At 42.2% G+C, this 22,879-nt stretch overlaps 1 long non-coding RNA gene across 2 annotated transcripts; it reads right to left on the minus strand.

Annotated features, from left to right (window-relative positions):
* Positions 1 to 15,183: 15,183 nt before the first annotated feature.
* Positions 15,184 to 18,887, minus strand: LOC129652873 (uncharacterized). 2 transcript variants are annotated; one of them, XR_008714824.1, is made up of 4 exons: positions 18,708 to 18,887; positions 18,332 to 18,392; positions 16,462 to 16,632; positions 15,184 to 16,040 (listed from the first exon to the last, which is right to left on the minus strand). It is a non-coding gene; the product is annotated as an uncharacterized LOC129652873 (long non-coding RNA). The 2 variants fall into 2 exon arrangements; XR_008714823.1 differs by having other exon boundaries at positions 15,184 to 16,077.
* Between the last annotated feature and the right edge of the window lie 3,992 nt (positions 18,888 to 22,879).

Here is a 22,879-nt window from a genome sequence, read left to right on the forward strand (position 1 = left end):
GTGCACTAAGGTAACATCTGTGCTATTCACAGTGTCTTTCCTTCCGTGATCTCCAAAATCAAGTCTGATCTGAACATGAGACACTGCAAGGAGAGTGATCTCTAAAGAGCATGTAGATTGCATAGCAAAGCACAATCTCTTTTTTAGTTGCATTAAATTGAAGTACGTAATTAGAGCAATGCATAATTGATGGTTCATTTTCAGGAGAGGAGATTTTCCTCCATGTGGTATGTCAGTTTTGGAGTCTATATGACAGTGAAGATTTGATGAGAAAGGGGCCTCTACTTAGCAAACTTCTTTCAAAAAACCAGACTGATCAAAAGAACCCAGGCCATTTCCTCTTCCAAAGCATGGCATACGGATTGCTCCATCACAGGCCATCTGTGGGACTGCTGGCCCTTCATGTCTGTCCAACAAAAGGAGAATCATCTTCCTCATCTTTTTCTCAAGGGGTTCACACAGGTTCAGCGTATTTCTCAAGGTGAGTCAAGCCAATACTCAAGCCTTCTGTCTCCCAACCAGTTCTTTGTTCAAAGCTCCACATGGTCACTCAGAAAAAGAGGGTGTCATCTTTATGAGTCTCTCCCCACCTCATAGAGACTGCACCCACTCTGCCAGTGGTTACTATGGTTACCATGGTGCGGTGCCTCTTGCACGCACCCCTTCTTCTCCACAGTACATGCACTGTGTGTGCAGAACTTTGGTTTCATCGCATACACACGTGCACATGCACACACACACACACACACACACACAAATTATAATGAGACATGGAGACAGGAAGATAGTTCATGGGAGACTCATAGTTCTGGCCAACACAATATCCTAGGGTTTTCTAATCTCTCTCCTTAAAAATCAATACTTTGGCCACCTGATGCAAAGAACCGACTCATTGGAAAAGAGCCTGATGCTGGGAAAGATTGAGGGCAGGAGAAAGGAGCAACACAGGATGAGCTGGTTGGATGGAATAATTGACTAAATTGACGTGAGTTTGAGCAAATTCCAGGAGATAGTGAAGGACAGGGAAGCCTGGCGTGCTGTAGTCCTTGGGGTTGCAAACAGTCCAACACAACTGAGTGACTGAACAACAGATAGAACTCCAGTTAAACATACACATACAGCCAACACCTACCCCTTCCCCAGGCTCCCAATCACTAGTCTGTCTTCCAGGTCCCCCACCATTCAAAACTGGCTTTCTCAATGGCCCAGCTCAACCAGGCTCCACACATAGGTCACACATGGATTAAGAGATAGGAAGTAAGTGCCACCCCCTTTCACCTCATCAACCATTTAGAACCAGCCCTTCATGGGGCAGGAACAGCACTGGGCCATAGTGATTCAGAACAGAATTGAGGCCACATGGAGTTGGAGTGAGACTCCCACTCTCAGTCTACGGCACTACTCCAGGGAGCACCATCACACTGTCGCCTCCGGGGGCGCCATTCACAAACTGCATTGTGAATGATAAGTGAGGGCAGGCCACAGTCCTACCACTAACCAGCAGTGAACTAGCAGTGCTACGTGAGCCAGTGCTTAACAGTCCTGATCCTCAGTTTCCTTTTATTTATAAAGAAACTAATGTCTACATCAAGGCACTGGCACCCCACTCCAGTACTCTTGCCTGGAAAATCCCATGGACAGAGGAGCCTGGTAGGCTGCAGTTCATGGGGTCACTAAGAGTCGGACAGGACTGAGTGACTTCACTTTGACTTTTCACTTTCATGCATTGGAGAAGGAAATGGCGACCCACGTCAGTGTTCTTGCCTGGAGAATCCCAGGGACGGGGGAGCCTGGTGGGCTGCCATCTATGGGGTCGCACAGAGTCGGACACGACTGAAGCGACTTAGCAGCAGCAGCGGCAGCAGTGTCTACATCTCTGACTTATTTTTTTATTAATATTTAAATTCTTTATATTGGAGTATAACTGATTAACAAGTTGTAATAGTTTCAGGAGGACAGCAAAAGGACTCAGCCATACATATATGTGTATCCTTTCTCCCCCAAACTCCCCTCCCATTCAGGCTGCCACATGACATTGAGCAGAGTTCCCTGTGCTATCCAGGAGGTCCTTGCTAGTTATCCATTTCAAATATAGCAGTGTGTACATGTTGATCCCAAACTCCCCAAAGATCCCTTCCCCCTACCCTTTCCCCAGGCAACCAGAATCCAACTTATTATTTTTATAATCACCCAATTTAGGACCATGCCCACAACAAGGACTGTCAGAGGGCCTTGCTTTAAGGGCTTAGTAAAAGGAAGTGAAAAGCTTTTCATAAAAAGCTTCGTAAAAAACAAGCCAAAGGTTTCCCATCCCTACCTGTGAGCCTTACTTAATTTGCCAGCCAATCTCAAAGCCAGTTAGCTTTTTCCTGCCTACGTTCTTCATGGAAAGGAGTGAAGTTGAGGAGAACAAAGCCACTACGGGACAGCTGAAGTTTTGATTAGAATGATAAGGAGCCAAGAGCTAATAACTCCACAGCTTCCACCCCTAACCTGCCCCAATGGAACCAAGGTCATGCCACCTCAGCTTCAGAATAGAGGAACCATGAGACTCTTACCCTACTCTTCTCTTTAATATAGAATTAACAAAAATAAGAGTTGGATACAAAGGAAAATAATCTCTTACATTTTTACCATATTGTACATGTCTTATATTTTGTGGCCCTTCCCACCTAAGGTTCTGGGAGAGAGCTATGCTCTAAGGCTAAAGCGCAGATGCCTTCATACACACAAACATACACATCACATGTAATGAGTTGACTTCTTTCCTACTCATGGAAGAGCAAAGGGACATTTTGCATGTCCCTATGCATGTATCATGATTAAGAGAATTAAGAAAATCATCACTCAAGTCGTCTTCAGTGTTCCTTAGTTAGGTTGAAGAACCCAGGAGATAAATAAGGAAGACACAATTATTCCCAGTTTACAGATGAGGAAACTGAGTTTAGGAAGGTGAATCACCCATGGTGACTAGATGAATAAGTGACAGAGGTAGAACTTGGTCTCCAAACTCCAAACCAATGTTCCCAAAGGCACTCACAGAGGTGCCTAAGATGTATCTTAACTCAGCAACTCTAATCCTCAATCATGAGAACAGGAGTTCAGAGACTTTTAAGTAAAAGGGAACTTAAAGTTCATCTGCTGCAATTCTCTCATTTTACTGATGAAAAAACATTTTAACAGGTATCATTGTAATGTCCACTTCTTTCTAATGAGGTTGCTTCTACATCTCAGTTCATATTAACACTGCTTTGCTAATGTGGGCACAGTGGAGGGTGCTAAATTAAAAAAAAGATGCAATAGTATCTATTCTTTTTCATTAACTGAATCACTCAGCTGTACACTTGTTACTAACAAAGCATTGTTAATCAACTATGAGCTGAACTGAAGTTGCTCAGTTATGTCTGATTCTTTGGGACCCCGTGGACTGTATAGCCCACCGGGCTCCTCAGTCCGTGGGATTCTCCAGGCAAGAATACTGGAGTGGGTTGCCATTTCCTTCTCCAGGGGATCTTCCCAACCCAGGGATGGAACCGAGGTCTCCTGCATTGTAGGCAGACTCTTTAACCTCTGAGCCACCAGGGAAGCCCAATAGGCCCAGAGCCCCGCATGCATCCAGAGGCCCAAAGTCCTCGGCAGCAGACACTGAAGGAGACCTTGTCAGCACAGTCAATTATGCTCCAATATAATAACAATAATGATAACAGTAAAAATAAAAAGATGCAATGGTAATAGATGGGTTCACAAGTTCTGTCTTTTTAGTACCATATTTGTGTCCAGTGCCTCGGCTGGCCACAAACTGGCAGAGTGACCTGAGGAAAGTCACTTCAACCTTTCTGGCTGAAGTTCCCTCATTTGAATAATGAGGAGCTTGGATTGGCACATTTATTTTCCATTAAGGTCCCTTCCAACTCTAAAATCCCTTATCTGTGAAAGTGCATTAAGAGGTCATCTCCTGCAGCCTCCCTCACCCCTTAGAAGTAGCACCTCTTCAAACCATTACTGGTAAGAGAAATGTTAGTCCCAGTTCATCCTTCTGTGCACCTCTCATTCTGCAGATGGCTTTGGTGAAGGCACTTAGTTAAAATCTGTAAGGTCCAAGCAACATTAACTCCAAACAGCCAGACCAGCCTTTCAGACATTAGATGACAAGAGTGTCCCATTCCCCAGATGCAGCCCTAAAGCACCCAGCTCTGTACCAGAGGGAGTGATGTCTACACTCACATTGGCAGAGTCTTTTTTTTCAGGCACCCTAGATTTACTGCTCTAATCTCAGGCAGCCACCTGCTTCGAGCCCCTCCATCTCCTGGAGAGGAAGCTGGATACAAGGTATTCCCAGCAGCTCAGTCTTAGGGTCAAAGTCTGATAGTTGCAATTCTTCTACAAGAGAAAGACTACCAGTTGTCCAAAGGAAGTATTGAAAACAAGAATAGGAAGTCAGGGTAGGGAGTCCAATAGATACTATGAAGATGATAGCAGCAGGTAACAGGTTGGACAACACATGATGGTTTAAGAAACAAAGAGCTTCACTCAAAATTGAGGGGTTGGTTTAAAAAAAAATTTTGTATTTTTAAAAGCATAAAAACAGAAAGTAAAAAAACTAAGCTACCAAACAAAGACCATAGTTTCTCCACTCAATTAAAAATTAGACATGTTACATGTGACTATCTAAATGATAAAAAGAAATAAAACCAAATAAAAGATACAACATCCTTTATAGACTACTCTCTGGCCTTCCCCTTTTCCCAAGTCCCCAAGATGCCCCACACAATTAGACACATACTACACACACACACACACACACACACACACACACTTAAAAGACCATTCTCATGAATTTGGGGTCTAATCTTTCAAACCATTTTACAACTTAGTTTTTGTACCTATGTCTATATATTTAGATCCACATTTAGATTCATTTTATAACTGATCACAATCTCTGAATTTTTCATTGCTGGCGATGCTTTGGGAGATTTTTGCACTTAAGATGCCTTTTGCTTATTCTAAAATATATATGGAATTTAGAAAGATGGTAACAATAACCCTGTATACGAGACAGCAAAAGAGACACTGATGTATAGAACAGTCTTTGGGACTCTGTGGGAGAGGGAGAGGGTGGGATGATTTGGGAGAATGGCATTGAAACATGTATAATATCATATATGAAACAAGCCAGTCCAGGTTCGATGCACGATACTGGATGGTTGGGGCTGGTGCACTGGGACGACCCAGAAGGATGGTATGGGGAGGGAGGTGGGAGGAGGGTTCAGGATGGGGAACACATGTATACCTGTGGTGGATTCATTTTGATATATGGCAAAACCAATACAATATTGTAAAGTTAAAAAATAAAATTAAATTAAATTAAAAAAATAAAATAAAATATATTGGTTTCCATTGTACAAATGGCAGGTCTGCGTGCCAAATTACTTCAGTTGTCAGCTCTTTGCAAACTTATGGACTATAGCCTGCCTGCCAGGCTCCTCTGCCCATGGGATTCTCTAGGCAAGAATGCTCGAGTAGGTTGCTTTGCCCTCCTCCAGGGGACCTTTCCGACTCAGGGATCAAACCCTCATCCCTTATACCTCCTGCATTGGCAGGTGGGTTCTTTACCACTGGCACCACCTGGGAAGCCCATACAAATGTATATATATTTGCAAATGTATATATATATATGCACATAAGTGACATAATATGCCTATTTGTTCCACTAATGATAAGGCACATCTAATCAGAGGTTCACTCAAAAATACCACACAACTTCTCCTAGCAATTCTTGGATTCCTATGTCTGCTGTCAGGTCCAAATAGGCAGGGCTCCAGAGTGCCCACATGGTGTTCTTGTCTAGCAGAAAAAAAAGTTACAGTAACAGTGGTTCATGGGGCATCTGATTTTAACCAGAGAACTAATGTATATAATTTTTTAATGTATATAATTTTTTGTGTCTTTTAACATTTCCTTAGAGCAAGAAAAGTAATCCATTTAATTTTGGGGCCACTGAAACAGTGTCATTATTGTCATAAATAGAGAAGGATCAGAGAAGCACCAGGTCCAAAACTTACTGTCTTTCCTGACCTTAATCACCAGCCAGCCTCCCTTCAAAGCCAAAGAGTCATACAGGAAGTGAACCCTGGCCCTTGAAAGATCTCCAAGACCTACTTCCGGATCTCTAAGAACTACTTCCAGATTTCCAAGAACTACTTCCGGATCTCCAAGAACTACTTCCGGATCTCTAAGAACTACTTCAACCTCTAGTTTTGCAGTTGAGCCATAGAGGATGGGGGAAGTGTCCAGTGCTGGGAAGGGGGATGGAGGCTCAAGTTCCAGATTGGGGTATTGGACTTCCCAAGTCATGTGACTCCTTTTCCCAGAAAGCTGGGAGTGAGCAGCAGGTTCTAGCCATAAATCCTAGAGGTGGGACTTTGATTTTCAAATAATCCATCATGAAGCCAAGGAGATTCATCCAACTGCTTCATCAACAACTTATGGGGAAAGGGTTCTCCAAAAACCCAAGTCACACTTCAATCAGAGCAATACTAGCCTTATCCAAGCGTCAAGAGAACCTTTAAATTAAGGCTTGTGCCAATTCAACCCACTGGTAGTAACTATGTCAAGTGCTGTGTTGAAATATTGAGACCTCTTTCAGGCTCTGCAGCAAAGAATTCTGTGATCAGTTAGCAATGTCTGTCATTGGCACTAAGGGAAAATAGCATGATGCTACTTGTGTGCAAATTTTATATTGAAAGAACTATAAAAATATTAATATTCCTGTTGAATGCTAAGTGGTTTCTTTATAAACATTCCTCTTCAAACTTTCATTTGCATGCTCCCTAAAAACTTTTTGAAAATCTATGTATTCCTCCATCCTTCTTTAGTTGACATCTAAATTTCTCATCATAAGTTTAGAATCACAAAGGGTGATTTTTAGACATTACAAATATTAATATTTTTAAATAAATACTCATGTTAGTAATGTAAGTTTTTATGAGATGGAATTTAAGTAACATCACTTACTTTCCACCACTATCCATTTCTATAAATACATGAGCAATTCTTTATGTCAGGATATTTACAACACTCCTTTTTCTCCTTGATTTTAGTTTCTTTCTACTTCTCCAAAAGATCTTATCCTAATTAACATTTTACTTGCTTTAAAATGCTTTATCAAAATTCACTACAATAAGATATGTACATTATGTTTTAGGTATTTGATAAACTATAAGGCTTTATGAGTTTAAAATTTTTTCCCTGGACTTTAGGTATTTTTATAATTATTAATATAAAATTGATCAAAGTAACATGAATATATTAAAATTTTCACTAATTATTAAATGCAATTTTTAAAATTTCATCTTTTAATGAGATTGATGAGGCTGGTTTCTTTTTCAATTAGAGCTTCTATGTGAAAATAAAAATTACTTATAGCTAAACTGAGATAGGCAATGGCAACCCACTCCAGTACTCTTGCCTAGAAAATCCCATGGACAGAGGAGCCTGGTAGGCTGCAGTCCATGGGGTCGCTAAGAGTCGGACACGACTGAGTGATTTCACTTTCACTTTTCACTTTCCTGCATTGGAGAAGGAAATGGCAACCCACTCCAGTGTTCTTGCCTGGAGAACCCCAGGGACAGGGGAGCCTGGTGGGCTGTCGTCTATGGGGTCGCACAGAGTCGGACACGACTGAAGTGACTTAGCAGCAAACTGAGATAGTTTAGAATCCATTTAGGAAAATTGTGAAAGACTTTGACACAGGCAACAAATATTATTGGGTCTTCTTTCAACGAAAGGCTGTGTGTTGTCTAGAAAAATATCCCTGCCCCCACAGAATTTATCTGGTTCTACATGTGACTTTGGTTGTCTTTGACTGTTTATTTTACTACTCTGCAAATTGTTAACATATTGAATGTAATAAAAATTATTCTTGTCCATAAAAAGTGTAAACTAATTCCATCCAATAGAGATGCAATTGATTTCTGCTTTTTAGAAAACATGACTCCAAACATTAGATTCCATTGCTCTAGAAGATAATAGCAAGTTTTTCATCTATCATCACATTCATTGTAGCATTTATGGTTGCCTGCATATATGTATGATTCAGGATTTTTCATTTTTGAAAATTATCTTGTAAAAATCAATTATATTTATACTTTGTGTTTTTATAGACAATAGCACTAAGAAATTTTGTTCTTATAAATATGTGATTCATATATATATATAAAATAAACTTTGTTCATATATATACATGTAGTGATAGGAATGAATGTTTAGTTACAGCAGTGTTGCTCTATTTGAAGTTCTGAGTTACAGGTCAAAAATCATATAATAATCTAAAATAAAAATTTATTTTTGTGGTCTTAGAGCTGAAAACTCAATTTAGTCCTCTTTCAGTTTTGAGCCCCATAGTAAGACTCAGAATGGGAAAAACTTATTCATTTACTTTGTAAAGTGGAAGAAGGGTAGTTATAAATAAGAAGGTAGGAGAGAAGCTCTACAGGCCAGTTTAAAAGAGAAATTTTAGGAGAGAAAATGTTTATGAATCAAGGATATGGATACTGCTTCCCTTGAAAATTCTCTGAAAAGTCTTTGTGAACCTCCATGAACATATGAGTCCAGCATGAAGAGCATTCCTTTAAGCCACTTAGGGAGAAAGCTAGAGCTTTCTGCTGCCCTAGGCTGAGCAGCTGGATTCAACAGACTCAGCTGAGAGTCCTCCAGACTTTGACTTTGCTTTCCAATCTGCAATTTTTTATTCCTTCCTGCATTACTTCTAGCATCCACCTTGCTGGACTTCAGGTTTCTTCCAGCAATTTCTCTGCAAGCTTTGCTTGCTTTGTCTCAGGATGAAGACTGACTCAGTCTTTGATTCACTAATTCCCTGAACTCACCTGACCCTTTGGGTTTGCTTTCCTCCACAACCTTGCATTTATGCCAGGGAGTATTTACAAAACGTGTTTAAGGCTTTCACCTCCAAAGCTTTCAGGCATTAAAACCTGTGAGAGTAGAAGTCATAGCCCAGAAACCCCACAAAGAGCACAAATGTATTGTCTCATGCTTTAATTTAAACTTTCTTTTGAACTTTGCCTTCTATTTCACATTTTATCAACATTCATCTTAGTTTTCTAAGATATTTAAAATCACCTGCCATTGAATAACGGAGAAGGCAATGGCACCCCACTCCAGTACTCTTGCCTGGAAAATCCCAGGGACAGAGGAACCTGTAGGCTGCAGTCCATGGGGTCGCTGAGTCAGATATGATTGAGCGACTTCACTTTCACTTTACACTTTCATGCATTGGAGAAGGAAATGGCAACCCACTCCAGTGTCCTTGCCTGGAGAATCCCAGGGACGGGGGAGCCTGGTGGGCTGCAGTCTATGGGGTCGCACAGAGTCGGACACAACTGACTTGACTTAGCAGCAGCAGCAGCAGCAGCAGCCACTGAATAAAACTGATGCTGAAAAGGACATGTCAGGAGTATCTTGTGACTCAGTCACCTGTTTGCATTTCACTAGTTAGTTCTACTTAAAAAGTATATCACGAAGCCATTAAAAACCATGACATGACATGTAATCAGGTCAGACTTAGCAGAGAGCTGAGAGAATGAAGCACAAGTTAGATAAGTTTTAAATTTAGGAAGAAGGTGGATAAGAAGGATGGGAACATACAATCCTTCCATTCCAAATGCATGTTGTAATGGAGTCTGAGACAGTAGTTGTGGGGTAGTATTCATGGGGTCACAAAGAGTCGGACACAACTGAGCGACTGATCTGATCTGATCTGATACTGGAGCAATGGGTCCCCAGGGCAAAGAAGGCATGGAGCGAGGAGAAAGAAGGCACAATAGAAACATACTAAGAATAAAGTTAGAGTGTGCATGATTTGGGCCTGTCACATTCTAGGTCAACAAAACCGCTGGTGGTAGTCAGTAGCACATAATATAGGGAGGAAGGCTTCCCTGATAGCTCAGTTTGTAAAGAATCCACTTGCAATGCAGGAGACCCTGGTTCGATTCCTAGGTTGGGAAGATGTGCTGGAGACGGGATAGGCTACCCACTCCAGTACTCTTGAGCTTCCCTTGTGGCTCAGCTGGTAAAGAATCTGCCTGCAATATGGGGGACCTGGGTTCAATCCCTGGGTTGGGAAGGTCCCCTGGAGCAAGGGAAGGAAAGGCTTACCCACTGAAGTATTCTGCCCTGGAGAATTCCATGGACTGTGTAGTCTGTGGGGTCCCAAAGAATTGGACACAGCTGGGCAACTTTCCCTTTCATAGGGAGGAAGCAGAGCTAATGCTTTTATTCAGACTTCTAAGAAGCATAACCCCAAAGCTTCAAAAATAGCCTCTGAGTCAGCAGCACTCTAAGGAAGGAGATCACTTTATTTTAAACTTTTTTTATTTCTTTTTGCTGTTTTCAAGGGTTTTTTTTTTTTTTTTTTTCTTTAATATTTATTTAATTTGGCTGCCCTGGGTCTTAGTTGGGGCATGTGGAATCTTTAGTTTTAGCATATAGGATCTAGTTCCTGATCAGGGATCAAACTTGGGCCCCTTGCATTGGGAGCACTAGGTCTTAGCCACTGGACCACCAGGAAAGTCCCAAGGATATCACTTTAAGAAGTGGCAAGAGAAACACTGACTCTTCCTCACCAAAAAAAAAAAAAAGCAGTATCAGCCTCGCCTTTTATCCTAGGCAGAGTTAGAACCATATGTTCACTATCTGCATAGTTTCAGAGGGAGAAATTAAAAACTACCTATTATTTTCATACCTCATTTGCATAATGGACAAAAAAGAACACACAGCCCATAGGACAATGGCAGCCTCTTCAGGCCCTGGGGATGACCCGAATCAGCTACATCCTTGAAGCCCAGGAGAGGGCAGACACACACTCCCACAGGTTCACGTACAGCAGACATCAAGACCTTAGCTTGCTTTATTGATAATAATTGTGTAGGCCCCCACCAGCCTCTAAATCAGGGAGCATCTAACGATAATGCACTGGGTCTTCGTTGCAGCACACAGGCTCTTGGCTGCTGCCCGCGGGCTTTCTCTAGTTACATGAGCGGGTGCTGCTCTCCTTTGCGGTGCATGGGCTTCTCATTGTGGTGGCTTCTCTTGTTACCAAGCACAGGTTCTAGGCACACAGGCTCAGTAGTTCTGGCAGGTGGGCTTAGTTGCCCCTTGGCATGTGGGATCTTGGTTCCCAGAACAGAGATCGAACCTATGTCTCCTGCATGGGTAGGCAGATTCTTAACCACAGGACTACCAGGGAAGTCCCCAAAATTCAATAATTATTGATCCAAGGGCTAGGGCAGGGCAACTGGGTGGAAGCCACACAGATGCAGAAGGCTTTATTACCACCCTCAAGTAGTCTAGTCTACCTTCTTATGCCTGCAAGATGGCCAACAGCCAAGATCATTAAATATGTACATAATGCATATAGGATCCATCCATCAATATTTGTTACTCATCTACTTGGTATCAAGAACCACACTGGATGCTATGAGAGACTCAAAGAGGCAAAAGATTTGGGGCCAGACTTGAAAATGTTCACAAGCTGGTCGGGTGAATGGGATTCACCTACACGTGACATTTATTGAGCAATGAAGAGTTAAAGTGTTTCACAGGCTGGAATGGGTGTTCAAAAAAAGAAGGGGTCTATGAGGCCTGGGAAAGTCCCAGAAGCTATGGAAACAGAGACGTTTAACCAAGCCAGAAGAGGAATTAGCAACTGGACTGACCTGAGCTAGAAGACAGCCTTACGAAGACAGCAGTCAAAGTGGAGATACTGAAACAATAGACATGACAGCAATCAGGGTGGGGTGGGAGGCCCAGCAATAGACCATGATTGTGTGGACAGTTTGTGTCAGGAGTGGTGGGAAACAGTTGAATGAAGGAAGGTCAGGCAGAGAAGGTAGGCTTGAAAAGGTCATCAAAAAGAGGTTACAATTAGTTCTTGAGTAAGGAAGGGACATGGGGCTTCCCAGGTGGCTCAGTGATAAAGAATCTGTCTGTCAATGCAGGAGATGCAGCTTTGAACCCTGGGTCAGGAAGATCCCCTAGAGAAGGAAATGACAACCCACTCTGGTATTCTTGCCTGGGAGATCCCATGGACAGAGGAGCCTGGCAGTCTACAGTCCATGGGGTCACAAAAATGTTGGACAGACTTAGCAACTAACCGACAACGACTAAGGAAGGAACATAGAAAAGCAAAGTCTGAAAAAGATCACATGGAAATAAGTGTGTTAATCTAATTGGATATGTTTATCTTATAGCTTAATCTGGAGAAAATGCTGGAGGAGCTAAGCTTCAAACTCAATTTGCAGTGTTCACAGTGCTGACTGCATGGTAGTTGGCCTTCATTCACTTATGGATTCAGCAAGCATGGAGCACCTACAGTGTTCCAGGCATTTTGTTTGGCACTAGAAATGCAAATATAATGACTAAAATACCATTCTTTTCCTTAAGTCCATAAACTTCTCACTTTGGCATTGTTAGATGGACTTGGTCCTAATTCTTTATGCATACACATCCTTATCCTGGTCTCATAGCAGCTGGGAATATTTCCTGGCTCCACACACTTTGGCTTTGGCCAGGTGACCTCCTAGGTCAATGGTGTGTAAGTGACATGACACAGCAGTAGTTTGAAGTATGCTCGTGACAGCATATTAAAAAGCAGAGACATTACTTTGCCAACAAAGGTCCGTCTAGTCAAGGCTATTGTTTTTCCTGTGGTCATGTATGGATGTGAGAGTTGGACTGTGAAGAAAGCTGAGTGCCGAAGAACTGATGCTTTTGAACTGTGGTGTTGGAGAAGACTCTTGAGAGTCCCTTGGACTGCAAGGAGATCCAACAAAACCATTCTAAAGGAGATCAGTCCTGGGTGTTCATTGGAAGGACTGATGCTAAAGCTGAAACTCCAGTACTTTGGCCACCTCATGCGAAGAGTTGGCTCCTTGGAAAAGACTCTGATGCTGGGAGAGATTGGGGGCAGGAGGAGAAGGGGACGACAGAAGATGAGATGGCTGGATGGCATCACTGACTCAATGGACGAGTGTTTGCATGAACTCCGGGAGTTGGTGATGGACAGGGAGACCTGGCGTGCTGCAGTCCATGGGGTCGCAAAGAGTCAACATGACTGAGCAACTGAACTAACTGACTGACTGTATGGCTGGACAAGCTCTTTTGAATTTCTGCTGTCTCCATGAGAAGATCTTCCCCCTTAGACCTTCTACTCCTTCAACCTGGACCCAGAATGGACAAATACAGAGCAGAGTTACCCAGCCAATCTACAGATTTGAAGCCCAGAGGAATATCAGCTGATCAGCAGATATACAGGAAATAAATGCCTACTGTTACATGCCACTGAAAGCTTGTGTTTGTTATACAGCAACAGCTGACTGATACACTTGCTCTCAAAGTGTTAGTTTCTCAGTCGTGTTTGACTCTGGGCAACCCCGTGGACTGTAGCCCACCAGGCTCCTCTGCCCATGGGATTTTCCAGGCAAGAATACTGGAGTGGGCTGCCATTTTCTTCTCGAGGATATCTTCCCAACCCAGGGATCAAACCCAGGTCTCCTGCATTGCAGGCAGATTATTTACCATCTGAGCTACCAGGGAAGCCCTTACTCTCAAGGCTCTCCCTAACCAAACCACAGTCTACATTTACAACATTATCTGCTACTTCTCCTCTACACATATCTTTTGTCCAAGTAAAGTGGACCAAGCACTGGGCCCTCGGCCAATCCTGCTTTCCCACGTTCATGTATTTATTTGATTCAAATCTTACTACCAACATCAATCTGTCTCTACCTGTCAAAATCCTACTCATCCTTTTAAGTGTCATCTTACATGCTGTCTTCCTTGAGAGCTTTTTCCTAATAACAACTTTATGGACGTTAACCACCCTAGATTTACTCAAGCCTGACTGTCTCCTCACCCCCAGTCTTACTCACCTGTCTTACAGCCCAGCGAGACTGATCTTAGTAACACCTCATCTTGTTTCTATGGTCACAAAGCCCAAACCATCACTGCTACCACCACAGACCAACAGGCTCTTACAGGTAACCACTATGTCTGTGCATTGGACAGGCTGGACCCACTGAGGCTCTGGCCTCCCCAACAATCCCTGAGGGCTGGATAACACAACCCAAAACTGGGAGGTTGTTGGGGTCCACAGAGTGGACTTTGACTAAAGACAAAGAGAAGAGAAGCAAGAGCTCCGTCTCCTTTCTCTATGATGAACAGATAACAGTCCAGAGCAATCTCTCTGAAAATGGCCCATGTGATGGAGCAGCCATCTGGGTTTCTGCAAAGCTCCAGCCAGCTTGGTAATGCAACATCTTGCATTTGCTTCTCCTTTTTGCTTCACTGCTGCTTCCCTGGGATTGCACCACCAATAGAGTATTGCCATATGAGATTTTGCTTCAAGTTCTTTTTCCTAGAACATCAACCAACACACTAAACAAATACAATCTCTTCTTCCTTTGACCCCCAAATGGCACTTTTAACATCCCATTGATGACACTCATTTCATTTTGCTTTGTATTAAAGCTATTTCTGATAGATCCACCCACAGCTTTAGATGTAGTGGGCACTCGGTAATGCTTTGGTGCTCAGTCGTATCCAACTCTGCATGCTCAGTCATGTCTGACTCGCTGAGACCTCATGGACTGTAGCCCGCCAGGCTCCTCTGTCAATGGAATTTTCCAGGCAAGAGTACTGGAGTGGGTTGCCATTCCTTCTCCAGGGGATCTTCCCAACCCAGGGATCAAACCCATGTCTCTTGCATCTCCTGCACTGGCAGGTAGATTCTTTAACCACTGGCGCCACCTGGGAAGCCAGTAGTGCTTTAGTTAAATGGAATTAAACTGGTGCCATTAGATTCCAGTCAATAAGTAAAAATAATCAGAAAGATCAAAATATTTTGCCCCATTGGCCCCGTGAACTATATTACTTTCAAAACTCTACTCCAGCTTATGCTTTTCCCAAAAACATTGACACAAAATACCTTTCTGTTCCATCGGACCTCACTACAGATACCAATATGAATACTTGCAACAACTTTATGAGGATGAGAAAAGGCAGAGAAAACAGGTAACTAATTAATGGGGGACAGTTAATATTTCCAAATCCTCGATAGAATAGCAGAGTTATCACCCCCTTGTCACCACCATGACAACCTCCTCCTTCCACCTCTGTGTAAAGGTCTAATTCTAGACCTTTCCAAACACATCATGTTCTCATAAATCACGGTGACATTAACTGAATTGCCTTAGACTCACAGTTTATCACTACAATGATAACAGGAAAAATATTACAAAATTCAGTGCATTATTGATGCATTCTGTAACAAATGCCCATCCAGTAATTACACTCCCTCCTATTAAAAATGCAGGATAGTGTATGTGGCAAGAATTTAAATGTTTCTTAAAAACTATAAAAATAAATTTGAGGATTTTCTGATTCATATGCATGGTGGTTGTAATGTAGGCATATTGATGCCAGGATACGTATAAAGCACCATTACCTTAGCATAAGTAGTGATTCACTGGTTGTTTTTACCCACTCTCCATAATCCCCTTCCCATGCCTCCACCACCAAATCCTCGTTTGTGGCTTAGGACATGACCAAGTGAGTAATGACAAGGTCAGGTCCCTAAAGGGGACAAGAACAGGGAAGGTTTCCAAATGCTGCACATGGCTCTGCAGAAAGGAATGTGGACAGAGCCATGCAATAGGACAGGTAACAGACAAGTGCATAACTACTCCCTTGCGCTCCTGCTTTGAGGCCCCACAACCCCCTGGGGTTGGGAGAAGGGTGATCTCTATGTAGAAAGACTCATCACGCATTGTGGCCACAAACAGATCTTAGACAGTCGACTCCACCAACATAAATGCGCTGGAGGTTCATGTCCCACCATTCAGACTTCACTCCACAGGTTGCCCTCTGATTGTTTCCTTTGCTGTCTGAGTTTGGTTAACTTTCATGCATTTTCCAGAACAATCATTTTGCAGACAGAAGAGCAGGCGATACAATGCTCTGGGATCCTGAGAAAGCCAGGGATGGAGGCAGGAGAGGAGAAGCCTTTGAGAAAAGGAGGTTTCAGTTCTGTGAGACAGCAAGGCACTTTCATATTAACAGATAAACAGGACTTTTAAAAGTTTCATTTGCCTGAAAACATTATTTTGAAACTGACCCTTTCTAACACTTACAACTAGTAATGTTTTTTTCCTAGACTCAGAGAGTAAAAAATAGTTCCCTGAGGGTCGTTGACAACCTGGATCCTGTGAATGGAAATGAACTGGGTGAGGAGGAGACAGGAAGCTTTGTTCCTTCAAGAACAGTTAAGGGGACTCAAGTATCATTCTAGGTTGAGTTGTGTCTCCCAGAAAAGACACTTAGAGCCTCACCTCCAGAACCACAGAATGGGACCTTATTTGGAAATAAGGCTGTTGTAGATATAATTACCGAAGTTAAGATGGTGTCTTCAGAGTCCCTTGGACTGCAAGGAGATCAAACCAGTCAATTCTAAAGGAACTCAATCCTGAATATTCATCGGAAAGACTGATGCTGAAGCTGAAGCTCCAATACTTTGACCACCTGATGCGAAGAGCCAACTCACTGGAAAAGATTCTGATGCTGGGAAAGATTGAAGACAAAAGGAGAAGAGGGTGGCAGGGGATGAGATGGTTAGGTAACATCATCAACTCAATTAGCATGAATTTGAGCAATATCCAAGAGATAATGAAGGACAGAGAAAACTGGAGGGCTGTAGTCCATGGGGTTCCAAAGAGTCTGACTTGACTTAGTGACTAAACAACAACAAAGATGATGTCATGCTGGAGTAGGCTAGACCCTTAATCCAATATGACTGGTGACCTGATAAGAAAAGAACAGAGACACAGAGGGAGAATGACCATGTGGAGACACAGGGAAAATGCCATGTGAAGAAGCAAGCAAAGATTGGAGTGATGCGCCTACAAGCCAAGGACCTCTGAGGATGTCTGCCATCTCCAGAAGCTAGAAGCATGAAACAGCTTCTCCCTCCAAAGGCTCCAACACTGCTGACACCTTGATTTCACACTTCTAGGCCCTAGAACTACGTAACAATAAATTTCTGTTGCTTTAAGCCACACAGTTCATGGTGCTTTATTACAGCAACCCCAGGAAACCAGTATTGGTGCTTACCAAGGAAACGCCTCCCCGCATGAGATGACCTCTACATCAAGCAGGGTATACACTCCCTCTGTATGGGACCAGCAAGAAGAAACGCTGGCTGCAAGAACCACTGGCTACAAGACACAGCTCAACATAAAAAGAACCATGTAATAATTAGAGCTGCTCATCTCACTGAGGGTGGACCACCCAGAAGTCCATGAGACCCTCCACTGTATTTTAACTGCTCCTACAGAATCTAGATGACTTTTTATAAGTGGGAATGGTACAGGTGGTTCATAGGTAAGATCTTTTCACCTCTAAGATGTTTTAATTCTATGTGGTTCTCACTAATATGGTTTGCCACATTCCCATCCTGTTCCACCAAAGAGAGTCATATGACCTAATGACTATCTGAACACCTGGACCTACTTGGCCCTGAGGTGCTTGTGTGTTATATATATTTGCTAACATACTCACATTTATTTTGTTTCATGATACTCTTAATATAATGGGTATGCATTTCCTAAATACACACCAGTTTCGTTTTGTTTTTCACAGGAGGAAATGCTGCAATATGCTGATGGTGGTGGGAAATGATGGTTAGTTTGCAGATGGATGATCAAGCTTAAAAACAGGAAAAATAAAAGCAACCTTTGGCATCAGGACACAGGATGCTGTTTAGTCCATGGTGAGAGGGTTTGTATGTCTTGCTCCAACAATTACCTAAAACCAGTCAAGACAATTTTGGCGCTTTGTGGGTTGCTTTTCCCAGCTTTGCAATAAAATGCTATTTGCACTACTTTAAAATGTAAGCACTGAGAATCAGTACCATGTCTTATAATTAATGAGTTACATTTAAACCTGAGCAGCCTCTGTGTGAGCTCCAGGTCTAACAGATCAGGGAGGTCTTGTAAATGAAATTGCTATTCAGCAAACATATGTCCTTGGCAGTCCCATTTGAGGACAGCCAGTGGGAAAATAAAAACAAGAAAAACTGATTACTGCAATTTGTACACCAAGGACTGCGTTTGATCAATGTGTAGAAAAATTCCTGGGTACAAATGGAAAGATGGCACTTAAGCGGTTTCACCATCTTCTTTACTGATGACTTTTCACAAGCATCAAAGGACAGAGAGTGAGAAAAAGTAAGGGAAAGGAGCTCATGGTTACATCTACTTACTTCCAGCCTCTGGTCTGGGTTACTGTGCTCCATAATAACAACAGTGAGATGGGCTTTCTAGCTGATAGGAAAGAGAGAGAGAGAACTTGTTAGTGACTAGTTTAACCAAATGACGTGGACTCCACTTCCACCCCACTCCACTTCTACTATGACTCAATTCTGACACTAACCATCCGGGATTATTACCAAACTCCATGGGTTTAGGGATTCAGTCCTCCACAAGACCGACCTACTCCAGCTTCCAGCCACTATTTACAGGGGTCCCAGGCCACCCACATGTCTGACAAACTTGTTACAAATTTGGAGGTTCTTAGGACCCTCTCGGGTTCAATAATTCCCTAGAAGAGCTCACAGACTCAGGAAAATGCTAACTTACAATTGCAGGGTATTACAGAGGATCCACGTAGGGCTGGGCCCAGGGGGGAGTCACAGCCTCCAGCCCACACCCTGTAAAATCAGGCACATCTTCCTCCTAGCACAGCAATTCGTTCATCAACCAGGAAGCTCTACTGAGCTCCATGGACAGAGTTTTTATCAGCATTTCCTTACACAGGCATAATCGATTCCATCATTGGCCACAAGATTGAATTCAATCTCCATCCCCTTCCCTTCCTCAGAAGGGAGTGGGTCCAAGGTTCCAACCTCCTAATCACATATCTAGTCTCTCTATTGACCAGCCTCTATCTTAAAGCCACGGAGGAGTCCACCACGATTAATCTCATTAGCATAAGAAAGCCACTTAGGAAATTCCAAGGGTTTTTGAAGTTCTGTGCCAAGAACCAGCGACAAATACTAGATACATTCTTTATGATGCCACATTCAGTTATTCCTCTATACGATATAAACTGTTTGAGAATGTCATCGACTTGACCTTCACAATATCTTCTGCATCACTAAGTGCAAACCAGCTGCCATCTGCCATAGTAAGAGGAAAGGGACAGACAGAATTGTTTGAAGCTGGGTTTGTCATCATCTCTCACTAGGCTCAGGTGAGGAAAGACCTAGGAATGAATGCTTGTTCTGCTTATAGACATATTTTTCTAGCAGAATTGAAATGTAAGCAGTTATTCCTCTTCACTAAAAACTCCAGAAGTGATCATCACTAACTTTAATGAGCACTTATTATGTGCTAGGCATCCTAAGCATTTTATATGTATTTAATTATTCAAGCCCCTCAAAAATCTTACGCAATATTAACCAATCCCCTCTTGACGGACATTTAGATTGTTTCTGATGTTTTTCTTAACAAAAAACAGTATTACAACGAAAGACAAGGGTAAACCCCTAGATTTGACTGTCATGAACCAAAACTTCACCCACTTATTATTATCCCCATTTTGTAAATGAGGAAACCAAGGCGCATAGAAAGTAGGATTATGGTTAAAATTTCAAAAAATATGGAAATAAAATTCCCCTCCCCCTTCAACTCTCAGGCTACTCACTAGAACTAACAACCACTAACATTTTCTTAAGAATCCTGCCTTATATTAAGAATATCATTCCAGAATTTTTTATCTATCAGTTAGAATATTAAAATAGATGATAGAGATGGATTATAGATAGATGGCTCTTTATAAAAATGGAATCATAGTAAAATATATATCCCTTTTTACTAATGGTATTAATTGGATATTTCTCCATAGTAGCCCATAGAAATTTACTTTATTCTGTTTCATGATGATGTATCATAATTTAACCCATCTTCTCTTGATGGATATTTAGATTGCTTCCAGCTTTTTTCTTAGTAAAGCAATATTACTGTGAAAGATGACAGTAAACCCCAAGGTTTGAGTATCACAAAGCAGCACCCCATTTATTCCTCACCTCTCACCCAAGAATGCAGTAGAATTACAGCTACACGAACAATATTGGCCCTGAGACAGCACCAGAGTCTACACCCCAGGGGTCTTCATGAAGCCATGCAAAAAGCATCTTGGGTCTGTGTTTCTGCTCAGTGCCAGGATGCAGACTCCAACTGGAGAGCTGTCCTTCCCATTAAAACAAAGTAGAAGATAAACCTTTCCAATATTTCAAAACAGCAGAGAACACAGAAATAAGGCACTCAAGCAGTTGGCCAAAATGCAGAATACTTACATCAGAGTCAAGCCCAAAGCCTAACCTGGACCTTCCATAGGGGAAGAACAGCCTAAGAGGAAGGGCAGGTATTTCAGAGTCAGGAGCCACTGTGAACTTGACTTTTACCACATTCTGACCTGGGCATTAGCCCCATTTCCTAATGTCTAAAAGGCAAAAAGGAGTGGTAATTTGGGGCATCCAAAGGAAAAATGTACGCAAAAATGTTACATAAAATACTGTGAAATACCAGCTAATGACATCTTCTAAATATTTGCTCACATATGCCAGAGATGTTTGTTATCATCTTGTCTATGCAACACTTCATTCAGACACTTTAAATCTGCAGTCTGCTTCATCCTATAAAAAAGGGTCATATTAGGCAAAATCTTCCTCATTTTACATACCTAAAAAGCATGGCAAAGTAGAGAGGTATGTAAGGGACAGGTGGATGTAGTTTTAGCCGAAGACACTTGACAAGGAGAACCAGAATCAGAATGCTGCTGGCTGCCAGCTCAGGGCTCTTCTAGCCATTTACATCCTTGTTTTCTGCTGTGGGCATCAGCACACAATATAACGCCATGTTCTATCATCTCTGGTCTGGAGTAAAAGATGTAGCAAAGCATATCATTATCATTATTGTGTGCTCATTTTTGTGAATCTATTTTCCTCTTTTTTCCATGGTGGCTTAATTCCCCTGGATGCAATCACTAGCCACAGACAGGTGTTCCAAGAATCATAGAGCCACAGTTAAGCTGAATGATTGATGGTGGTCCTGAGGTCCTGCCTCTCCTGGCCAGGGCAGCTCATGACTTGCCAGAGCCAGACCCCAGAGTTGCAGGCTCCATTCGCATAAGAACAGATGAACCCCATCAGCATAATGCAGGGCATGACCAAGGAATGCTGAGTGTTAATAGGCTGGATCTCCTCTCTGGAGAGTCTAAAGACAGGGATCAGAAGTGAAAGGATTAATAATGCTGGATAGTCCCTAGGCATTTAGCATGATGATTCATCAACCTTATAAAGCACTTAACAGGACCCTTGCGGTGTAACTATATTTACTTTCAATGCAGAATGGCACAAAACAAAAGCAAAGACTCAGACTTCAGAGAGCTGGTTTCTAGTACAAGTCCTGCCACTTTCCAGCTGTGAGACTTCAGGCAAGTGTCTTACCTCTCTGGGCCACAGTTTACTTATCTGCAAAATGGTGATAAATGATATCTGACTTGTCTACCTCTGAGATTGTTGGGAGAATCAAGTCAGATCACTCACATGACACTGTTTTATGAACTCAGAGATAGGACATAAAAGTGGTTTCGAAGACACTGTGATAGTGATGATCGATGGATCAATCGATTGGTTGATTGATGGTATCCTTCCTTCCCAGAACTAGCACACCCCTCAGTATCTATTCATCTTCAGTGAACAGGAGAATCACGATTAGAGTTTTGTGAAAGGAATTTACTCCTCACAGGATGCTCTTTCTAGAAACGAGTTTGCAGTAATAATCCTACATTGAACCTTCCTGGTGGAAAGAGACTAGATTCCAGAATTTTCCACTTTTTCAAAGCCCATTCAAGAGGCAACGGGAAGTCTGCCACCAGATCCTCTGAACTAAAGGTCAATGTCTACAAGCAACTAGTAAGTTTGAGCAAAGGTGTACCTCTCTTTCCATGCTAAATTTTCAGCTTAAAAGATCTGTCATTAGAACCATTAGCTTTGAAAGTAGATTTGCTGAGCCTGACTCTCCGGCTTGATAGGCAATATTTTGCAAATGTAAATGTCATTTGTAGAACTGCAAGTATACTTTTATTTCCTAAAGTCATAGTAAAGGAGATAAATGGAGGCATCTCCATAGGAGGCACTATGAAGTTTCCTTTTTTTTTTTTCCTGTTCTCACCACAAAAAAAGAAATGGCAATTATGTGTCATGACCAAGATACTAGCTAACACTACAGTGGCAATCATATTGCAATATATAAACTGATCAGATCAACACATTGTACACCCCAAACTTACACAGTGTTGTATGTTAATTATATCTCAGTAAAATAGGTAGATAAAAATAGAGAGATGACAGATAGATAGTAAAGTATGATAAATAGATATATTGATAGGTAGATGTGTGCATGCTCAGTCACTCTGTTATGTCCAACTCTTTGCAACCCCATGGACTGTAGCCCACCAGGCTCCTTCTGTCCATGGGATTTCCCAGGCAAGAATACTGGAATGGGTTGCAGTTTCCTTCTCCAGGGGATCTTCCTGACCCAGGAATCGAACCTGAGTCTCTTGCATCTCCTGCACTGGCAGGCAGATTCTTTACCACTGAGCCACCTGGGAAGCTCTTGACTCTTGAACAATGTAGAGGTTAGTGATGCTGACCCTCCATCCAGTTGAAAATCTGGGTATAACTTTACAGTCGCCACCTGCCTCTATATCTATGTTTCCACATCTTCAAGTTCAACCGACCACAGAC

This window comes from Bubalus kerabau, chromosome 5 (assembly GCF_029407905.1).
Source record: "Bubalus kerabau isolate K-KA32 ecotype Philippines breed swamp buffalo chromosome 5, PCC_UOA_SB_1v2, whole genome shotgun sequence".
NCBI classification, from domain to species: domain Eukaryota; kingdom Metazoa; phylum Chordata; class Mammalia; order Artiodactyla; family Bovidae; genus Bubalus; species Bubalus kerabau.